An 11171-nucleotide genomic window follows, 5' to 3' on the forward strand; every position below is an offset into this window, starting at 1 on the left:
TGATCATTTATATACATATACATGTTCACTCATACACATACACATATGTTCATACAAGTATACCTATGTTGGTTTGTGTTCATATTAGTCCTTACATACACTGACATGGATGAATAGAGGAACGGGCTCCACTCTCACATGTCTATCTATGTGTGTCCACAGAGAGACTTTCATACAAAGAGTAACACATCAGTGATTGCTTATGGTGACATGCACGAAGACATGGAAATTTGCGTGCAATAAGATACAATTTCAATATCATACAGTGAGTTCAGACAATAAAGATATTGTCTATATATATACACATTCATTGATTAATCAGTTAATTACTATTCTATTGTGAAAATTTAAATCTCAGTCTAAGTTTGCATATCATCAGTCTTGCAGAGCACCTGTTAACTACCTGTCCTTTGCTCAGTAAAATGAATGTGGTGATATGCGTAAGGACATGGAAATGTGCATATAATTAAGTACAATTTCTACATCATACTATACAGTAGGTTCTGAAAATAAAGACATTATACATACAATTAACAGTTATGTTAGTGTATATGTACTAGAAGAGATTTAGCTAGTTAACGATTAATATTTACAATTCTTAATTATTCATTTATTTATTTGATGCTGCAGTAAATGGGAGAGTCACTGCTTCCATAGCTGAATGCAACAAAACCCTGTAGTATGGGACCTGTCAAGGAACTGTCTCTTCCAATCTGCGGCGTTTGAGACATTTGGAGGTACTGTGCCACGAATGGCAAAGTTATTGTCATTGTTGGCAGCACTAAGGTGTCAGATGATGCCCATGAGAGTGCTTGGCTTTTCCAATGCTTTGGCCTCACCATGGCTTGTGGTAATGCCATGAGCATGCTGGTTTCCTTCAGTAGGTTCCATTGAACCTTGTGGTGTGACCCAATTGAAGCACTCAGTGTTGCATTGATGTGTTTTTTCTTTCTCTTCTTTCACACTCTGTATCACATTGGAATCTCCCCCAAGAACTACATTAAGGGTACGCATGTCTGTGGAGTGCTCAACCACTTGCACGTTAATTTCATGAGCAGGTTGTTCCATTGATCGCATCAACTGGAACCCTCGTCACCATAACCAACGGAGTGCCATGAAATATGCTGAATACACAAGCAGTTAGCATTTCTAATTAAGTAGTTATAAGTGATATAGATCTTTGGTGGGGTTCTGAAGAGATCACATAGACTACTGGTTATAGAAGCAAACATAGAATTAAGGCTAATTCCCAAATAAACATGAAAACACTTGAATCAGAATTGAATTCAAGACCTATGGGTAACCAAAGCCGTGTCATATCTTATTAACTCTTTCCTCTTATTTTCTGTAGATTTCTTTTTAACTAATTGTAATGATGAGACAAACATTCATTGGTGAGACAGATGGCATATGTAAGATAACTTTGTTTCTATGTATTAATGCAGAGCATGTAGTGTATATATATATATATATATATATATATATATATACAAAGTCCATTTTTCTCTATACACACTGGAGATATTGAACTCAATACTGAAAATTAATAAACTGCAAATTATCTTCCAGGGATGGTGTCTACCAGAGTGTGTTACATAATTGTGAATGGTGTATATGGGATCATCAAAAGTTAAGAAACGTTGGGCTTAAGCCAAAAACAGAGGCAACTGATACAAGCCATCAAATCTTTGCCTTGTGCTTCTACATTTTATTGACTTGACTTGGTTTTCCTTTTGGAAAAGGTTAAAGCTGACAAGTTAATATAAGTATTCCAATGGTGTTGCATTAAAATGATAGAGTCTGACTAATAATCATAATTATCCATTTAAACCATACTAGATTCTTTGCTTGTAGGCAAGACATGTAACTTTATTCACCTTATTTTGATTCAGTGGAAACAGATACCATTCCTACTTCATGCTTGAGTGGTTAGTGGTAAGATGCCAAAGATATGACTAAAAACAATAAATGCAACAAAACCTGCTTGCTGGGAAAATAAATGTAATACAAGAGAAAGAAGAATAGCAAACAATCCTGTATAAATGTGTGAATTTATGCATGATTCTATAAAGAAGAGAAAGAAAGTAGAGTGAAAATAAAGAAGCACAAAAGCTACACTAACAAAATACTGTATACACGGTGGACATTTATCTTTCTATTACCGTTCTTCCCTTCTTTACCATGTTTGTTTTCAACAGATTATAAGAGACATTCTTCTTTCTTGCTAAACTATTAACACAGATGAGACTGAGAATCAATTAATTTTCTTGCAGAAATCTATTTATCAAAACGTCTGAAATATATTCAGTCGGAGAATGACTCAGATAACTTCCTACAAGCTTCCGTTTAATATGGGACAATGTATTTGCAAAGGAAATTATTTGTACAAAATAACAAATATATATCTACCCTGAAGAAAATTTGAAGAAATGATGCATTGTTTCTTTTGTTTGGTGTTTCTCCACCCCAGCATTTTTTCTCTTAAAGTGAAGAGGAAGAAAGAAAGGAAAACAGTCAATACTGTCAACAAAATATATAGAAATAAATATAATTCAGCCTGTATAGTTTACTTTCTATTAAGCTTTCTTTATTGCACAAAAGTAATAAATGTTTAGTTCCCTTTTCTAAGTGTTACCACTGTGACATAACAACAAAACCAAAACTCATCCTAGCCTAACCTAGCTTCACAACATTACAACAATTTCAACCTTTTATTTGAGAGTTTCATGCAATAATACTACATAACAAAACAAAAAGAAAAACAAAGTTTTTACAGCAGGAGGACAATAATTTCCTATACAAACCAAAATGAATTTGTTGTGGATTTTATGCATCCATAGTCGGAAACTGGTTGACGGATCTTCCCCATTTTATCAAACCACTGCCCCATGTTTATGCCATAAAATACTCATGTATTTTATGGCACAAACCTTATTTTTTCCTATTTTTCAGTTAGTGTTTGCAGAATATTATTGTCAAATTCTATGGACTGGAAATAAAATGTAAAAATGAATGTTAAACAGAGTGCATGGAATAATGATTAATACTGTCTTTATTGCATTAAGTTAAATGGATGAGAGATAAAATTCCCCCTGGATAAGACACTTGCCTAACTCAGCCTGAGCTATGACTGTGATGAAGAAGTTCACATTATAACTATTGGTTCTAGACCTGATCCACTAGGTGGCGCCTTGAGCAAGTGTATTCTGTAGTAGTCTATGGTTAACTAGTAACTTACTTGTATGGAAAATGTGCAGAGATCAACCATCATTGTCATCGTCGTCATCATCAATGTTGCCATCATGATCTTTGTAGTCACTGTCAGTAATGTTGTATTCATATTAGCATCACAGCCACAATCATCACGTTCATGATTGTTAATATTGTCATCACCATTGCTGTCCTCATCATTATCATTGTCATTTAGACAGCATTGTCATCATCATCATCATCAACATCGTCCTTATTATCCTTCTTATCATCATCATCGTCATTATTGTTATTGTTGTCATATTGTTTATGTCATCACCATTGTCATTATTATTGTCCTTGTCCACTGCATTGACATCCTCGTTATCATCCTCGTCATAAGCATCTTCCTCCTCCTCATCACCATCACCACCACCATCACCACTACCCCCAATCTATGTTTGTTTTTCTAAGCATGCTTGAGTTGAACTCTCTTTCCTGCTACAATGTCTTACTATACACTGTGGTCATTTATCATCTCGATGAAGTTCAACATTTAATAAAGTTAGTTTCCTCTTTTGTCACTTCTACCCATGTTTTCCATGATCTTTCTCTCTGTCATAATCCTTCTGTTTAAATTACCTGGCTGCTTCTTCAACTGACTGTCTTCATCTATTTATGTGCAGTCTTCTCTTCTAAACACGACACTTAATTAATTCTTAAAGTCCATCTTTTTCCTCATCTCATTGTTGCTCTCCCACTCAGCTACACAAATATTACTCTGTCCAATAAAGTAGCTTTGCTTCATTTCTTTCCAGCTGCCACATCAAATAAGATGTTTCCCTATTGTACAACATTACACTTCATACACAATCATTGCACACACACACACACACGCATACATCATCATCGTCATCATCATTCAATGTCCGTTTTCCATGCTAGCATGGGTTGGACGGTTCGACCGGTGTCTGGGAAGCCAGGAGGCTGCACCAGGCTCCAGTCTGATCTGGCAGTGTTTCTACAGCTGGATGCTCTTCCTAACGCGAACAACTCCGTGAGTGTAGTGGGTGCTTTTTACGTGTCACCGGCACAGGTGCCAGGGGAGGCTGGCAGCAGCCATGATCGGTTGGTGCTTTTTACGTGCCACCAGCACAGAAGCCAGTCAGGGCAGCGCCAGCATCAGCCATGTTCGGATGGTGCTTTTTACGTGCCACCAGCACAGGTGTAACAACTACAATTGCCATTTGATTTTTATTTTGATGTTGATGTACTTGACTCATAAAACATGAGAGAAAGGAAAAGGTATTCATGAGACTTTTTATTATTCATTATGATTGTTTCGACCCACTGTGCACCAGTACCTTGCAAGTGAAATGCTGTACAAACAGTTTTGGTGCATCATTGGTACAGATGTGTCTCATCAGGTGACTTGTCAAAAGGTATCTTGTTTTTTTAGTCTCCATTTAACTTATTTCAATTAGAAAAAAATAAAATATATATACAATAGTAATATGTTTAATTCTAATAACCAAAATATTAAGACAAGTAAACTCTACGTAGGAACACACAGACACAACCACAGGGTTGATGGAGAGGATCTGAATAAGCCATGAATAAAAAATGAAAACTTACAAAACTAAAACAGAAACTGCTAATAAAGAACAATAAAATATGAGATTATCACAACTCATTAACAAGCCACACTCTCACATCCAGCATTAGAAGCAACAAACTGAACAAAAGATACAAAAACCCCAATGTTCTGTGAGAGAACCCTTTCTATGGATCACATATATCATTGAGGATTGAAAAGGAATTCTTTATTGGATGTTTTCCTAAATCCAATAAATAACACAAAATATTTAACAGGCACACTGTGAAGATATCATATGAGAACTCTAGTAACTTAGACTACCATTTACGTAGAATTAACAATAGGAAACTGAATCAGGAGTTCAATAATAAAGCTAGTGAACGTATAGTATAGTATTTACCAAGGACTTGGATAATAAAGAAGGAAGAAGCCAACTAATCTCTAATAGTTACAATGGAAGTAATAGCATAAACAGACACAGTATAAATACCACCAACAGTGGATGTACCAAAAATTCTAACACTAATGACACTAATTACAGCAGGAATCAATTTAATGAGAACCAGTTAGAGCCATGTAATAATAGAGGAAATGACAGAACACTAGAAATGGAATGAAAAAGGAGAATATCAACATAATGGTGCACAAAACAACAAATGCACTTGCAGAGAAAAAATACAATGTCTTTTGCAGAACTGATGTTTGTGTTGGAGTGTGATATACAGATGCGCAGGGTGAACAAGGGGGAGGCCGATATGTCTATATAGGTGCTTCTACTGATTCTTTTAAAAATCAATATCGAAATCACACTAATAGTTTCAACAAAATCAATAAGAGACATTCAACATCATTAGCTGACCTTCTATAGAAATTAAAGGCGGATAGAGTAAAATATACTTTAAATTGGTCAATAATAAAAGCATGCACACCCATATGATGCCTTCTCTCAAGAGTGCAGTTTATGCTCAGAGGAATCACTATGCATCTTATTGAACAATGAAAAGGTAATTAAAGATAATTATTCTCTGAAAGAATAATAAAATGCAAATATAAACTGAGATTCACATTTTCACAATATGATTATGTTCTACAAATCTTATTTCATGTATATCATCATCATCATCATCATCATTTAATGTCTGCTTTCCATGCTGGTACAGGTTGAATGGTTTGACTGAGGGCTGGCAAGCTAGGAGTCTGCACCAGGCTCCAATCTGACCTGGCATAGTTTCTACAGCTGGACGCCCTTCCTAACACCAACCATATGTATGCATATGATACATATATAGGTTTTCTTCAGTAGGTTCCATTGAACCTTGTGGTGTGTGACCAACTGAAGCACTCAGTGCAGCATTGATGTGTTTTTCCTTTCTCTTCTTTCTCACTTTTTTAGAAACAGGAAACAAGAGTGAGAAAATGTTGTGGGGAAAGGGTACAACAGGGTTCACCACCATCCACCGCTGGAGCCTCGTGGTGCTTTTAGGTGTTTTTGCTCATTAAACATTAACAATGCCCATTCTGGGAATTGAAACTGCAATCCTACAACTGCAAGTCCGCTGCACTAAACACTGGGCCATTGTGCCTCCACATTCAACATATACTAAAACCGTTTCATTACTTTATTACTATTGAAATATAATGTATTCATTGCAATTAATTTTTAAAATAACCAACGATTTAGTAAAATAACTTTGCCATTATTATGTTGGTGTTTTGAATATGAATTAACATTTTCAGGAAAGATTTAAATTTAGGTCACTTTAAAACAAATTTTGAATCATGGAACAAAGGTTAGTTCAAAGGTGGGTGGGTATGAAAAGGGTTAAAGAGTGCTGTTAATGAGAGCTGATATAAAACAAATATAGTTTAACCCTTTAGCATTTAAACCGGCCATATCCGTCCCAAATATTCTACCTGTTTTATATTCAAATTGGCAAAATCCAGCCTCTCACACCTACCCTACAATGACATTCTGAAAATGAACAGTTATATATATTCAGAATCTCAAAGCTATGAAATAAAGCAGTATTAATTCAAAGTAATGTGACTAAATAAGTATTATATTTGACAGATTAATCTGAATGCTAAAGGGTTAAAATATTTTAGTACGTTACAAATATTTTCTATACAGAGAAGCCAATATTAAATCCATCTATACCGTTCCTGGCACTGACAAATTCTCCACTATTTCTTACAAAACCATGGCTTAAATATTCCGATGGGCCTTTAGTCAGGGTATTATTAAAACAATGTATTAGAGTTGAGGGATTACTTGATTTTGTATCAGAACATATTAATGACTTTGTTCTAAATGAAGATTATGGTTTGATTCACAAAGAAAAGAATGAAAACAGTATTTTATTTAAGGAAAGATGAGGAATTTGTGAATTTCAAAAGCTGTCCTAAACTGGTCAGGTTAGATCAGTTGATGACTTTTTGAGACAACTGTTAAAACGGGAGAAGGAATTTCTTTGAAAAATGGTGTACTCGCTGCTATCACCATCCTGACATCACCACCGCCATTATCATCTTTGTCACCATCACCATCATCGTCGTCGTCATCATCATCATCAACAACAACAACACAATAAGTTTAATATTTTGTGTAAAGAAAGGTTTGCATTGTTGTAATTCCACCAAATTTTCATTTTCCACCCCTATTTTTCTCTCCTTTTCTTTCTGCTCCCTCCCCACTCCTCTCTCTCTCTCTCTCTCGTTCTTTCTCCATTGTCAGATCTTTTGTTTATCCGCTTTCGAATTAATCCCACACATAAAGAGATATGTGGTTAAGTCATTATTCAAAAAAAAAAGAAAATGACATGAACCAACTTTTCAAAATTTTTCATGACAAGTGTATTCTGTGAGAAATTATTTAATAAATACATCATTCTTTGGAGGATATTGCAACAGAGTTCCTTTAATCTCTGGGAGATAATGGAAAAGAAATTATTATTTATGTTTCTCTATGGCTGCAACATTTCCACATATAAAAAATTTAATGAATTTTTTTTTTCTGTTCACTTACTGTTTCTAAACTTACATAATTGCACCTAAAATGCCATACTTCATATCCATAGACAAGGGTGGTGGAGATATTAAAACTTTCTTTTTGTCTTTTCTATGCAAAGAATTATGCATCCATTCATATCAGAAGCAATGATGAGGAGGATGATCCTGAAGAAGATGATGGTGGTGGTGATGGTGATGCTATAAAGAAGAAGAAGAAGTTGATGATGATGATGATGATAATAATGGTGGTGGTGGTGATGATGGTATAAAGAAGAAGAAGTTGATGATAATGATGATGATGGTGGTGGTGATGGTGATGGTATAAAGAAGAAGAAGAAGTTTAGGATGAGGATGATGGTGGTGGTGGTGATGATGCTGATAATGGAAATGATAACGATGATGTTCATCACCATCATGATGATGGGGATGATGATTACGGATGGTAATGATGTTGATGATGATGGTAGTGGTGATGACGACGATGATGGTGATGACGATAACGATGACCATGATATCTCTTATGATATCTATGATAAAAGGGAGGAGGAACATTGTAATGATGTTAGCCATACTGATGGGTATGCTGATTATGATGGTAAAATACCAATAGTGACCTCAACAATGACCATAATGATGATTAGTATGGCAGAGATGATGGTCATTGCCATCATCATCAGCATCATCATCATAGTTATTGATTATGACGATGAGGTTATTATTGATGGAGGAGCTGCAGAAAGATGCGTATTTAATCTTCATTCCTTGTGCACTAAGTCCAAAGAATGTTATTTAGTTCCTGACCAATATTAATGTCAACTAACCTATATGTAAGCATCCCTATCATTGTAGAACTTCCTTCCTGTAAGTGCCGCAGAGACATAAAAGGAAGTTTAAAACATGCAGACATTATAATATTACCATTTAAGAATCACATCGTTGGATCAAGCTGAGGAAATACAACAATCACCGATTTATTTCTTTTCTTTTCATCGAAATTCCTTTTTCCTAAGTGACTTTCCCAAGAATGCTATGATACCAAATTCCATTGAAATTGCAACAGTGAAAAAACAGCTTGCTAAACGATTCCTAGAAAGGTTTCTCTGATCTATCTTTCAGGAGACGCACCATTCTTATTTAATCTAGAAACAGAATGAGGTAAGAACTGAACAGTCTACAGGATTCAATTTCAAGAATCAGGTTTTTTTTTGTCTAGTATTTTTTTTTGTTTATTGCTTTTCTTTATTTAGGTTATACATCTGCTTATTTCAATAATGCAAAGTGATTCGGTAAGATTATGGCAATAAAACAATGAGTTATTGGCATTGAAGACAATATCAATACAATGAATGTAATGTAATCAGCTAAATATTTTCTGTAAGAAATAAAATGCGATGATATTCAATGTCGTTATTAAATTTATATTTTGTCTTTTTTATTTCCATAGTATTTCAGTTGTTATATTTTCTGAATGTCTTCTGTAAGAACACTGCATCAAACTACTTGGTTCCGTTGGTTCCTTGCCAGCAAATTGTTGGCAACATACAAGTTATGTACCAATCTATGATGAAAAACTTAAATTGGCAAAAGATAAGTCTAATCCTGATATTTTAGTTAGAACGCATCAACGAAAATCATGAAGATTATTAGAGAATATTAAAACAAAATATAAAATCACAAAGAGTACTCAGACAAAGTGCAGACAAAAAGTAGTACATATATATATATAATATATATATTATATATATATATATATATATATACATATACATATATATTTATATATATATATATATATATATATATATATATATATTTCTAGAAGAATATATATATATATATATAGAAGGTAGTGACTACAACTATATACATACATATATGTATTAATACACACACGCACACTCATATAAGCATATCATCATTATCATTTAATGTCGATGTTCTGTGTTGGCATGAATTGGATGGTTTGACAGGATCCATTGGTTCCAGGGACTACATCATATACTAGTATCAGCTTTGACAAGGTTACTGCTACACACAACATACACACACATATACACACTTAGTTGCTTAGTGGTTGCGAGTTTGATTCTTGGTGGTGTACAGTTCTATATTTAAGTGATGAGGAATTATGTACATTATTTACAATTGACGGATATTTATCCTCATCTTCTTTGTTGTTAACACAACATTTCGGCTGATATACCCTCTTGGGGTAATTTCATACCTGGGTTCTCATTCCTAAGGTATTTTTCCATGTTATTATTATTATTATTGAGTGAGCGAGCAGAGCATGCCATCAAAGTGACACTGGGGTAAAATATACGAAGCCCAGTATACCCATCATGACTACCCGTCTGATAAGGGTACACCAGGCACATGCATCACAACCATATGTGCGCGACATGGTGATCTCATATCAAGATAAACAGCACATGACCTTGCAGGTGGAGCCCAGTTAGAATTTTCTTCAGATCAAGTAACCCATCCCGCTCAAAAGGTCCCTGAATAAGGGTTGTTTAAGGACGTTGAACGAAACACCCATGTTTCCAGAGGTGAATTATTCAAACCCCAAAGAATCCTTCTCAACACATGGCTATGATGCTCCCCCACTACTTCTGCTCGTGATCAGAGATGCACATATCGTCAGCCACTAAGGGACATGGTCAACTGGTTACGGTCAAACAACTGACAAGCAAATCTGTGGTAATGAGCAGAATATTTGCTGTAGCCCATCTTTTATACCAAGACAAAACAATGTACATGATAACACTTCCAATCAGTTAAGATCAGAAGCCATGAGAGCCACTGCCTGGTACTGCATCAGGGCATTTATTATTATTATCATTATTATTATTATTATTATTATTATTATTATTATTACTATTATTATTATTCAGGAATTGAACTCAGAATCATGGGGTTAGTAGCCCATGCTCTTAACCACTATGCCATATGCCCAGCAGTGACCTGAATAATAATAATAATAATACTAATACTAATACTACTACTAATAATAATAATAACAACAATATCAAAAAATACCTTAGGAATGAGAACCCAGGTTCGAAATTTCCCCAAGACACCTGATGAAGGCTGGAGGGTATATCAGCCGAAATGTGTTAACAGCAAACAAGATGAGGACAAATATCTGTCAAATGTAAATAATGTAAATAATCCTGGTGGTTTGTTGTGGCCTTGAGCAAGACACTTATTTAAGATTGCTTCAGTCCATTCAGCTGGCAAATTTGAGTTGCATCTGTAATTCAAAGGGAGTGGGGGGAGTGAAGGAAAAGTAGTAGGGTTGTGGGAAATAATAAAGTGAGAGAGAGAGTAATGTCTGCCATATTCTTATTAGTGAAAGAGAGGGAGAGATCAA

This window comes from Octopus sinensis, linkage group LG8 (assembly GCF_006345805.1).
Source record: "Octopus sinensis linkage group LG8, ASM634580v1, whole genome shotgun sequence".
Taxonomy (NCBI): Eukaryota; Metazoa; Mollusca; class Cephalopoda; order Octopoda; family Octopodidae; genus Octopus; species Octopus sinensis.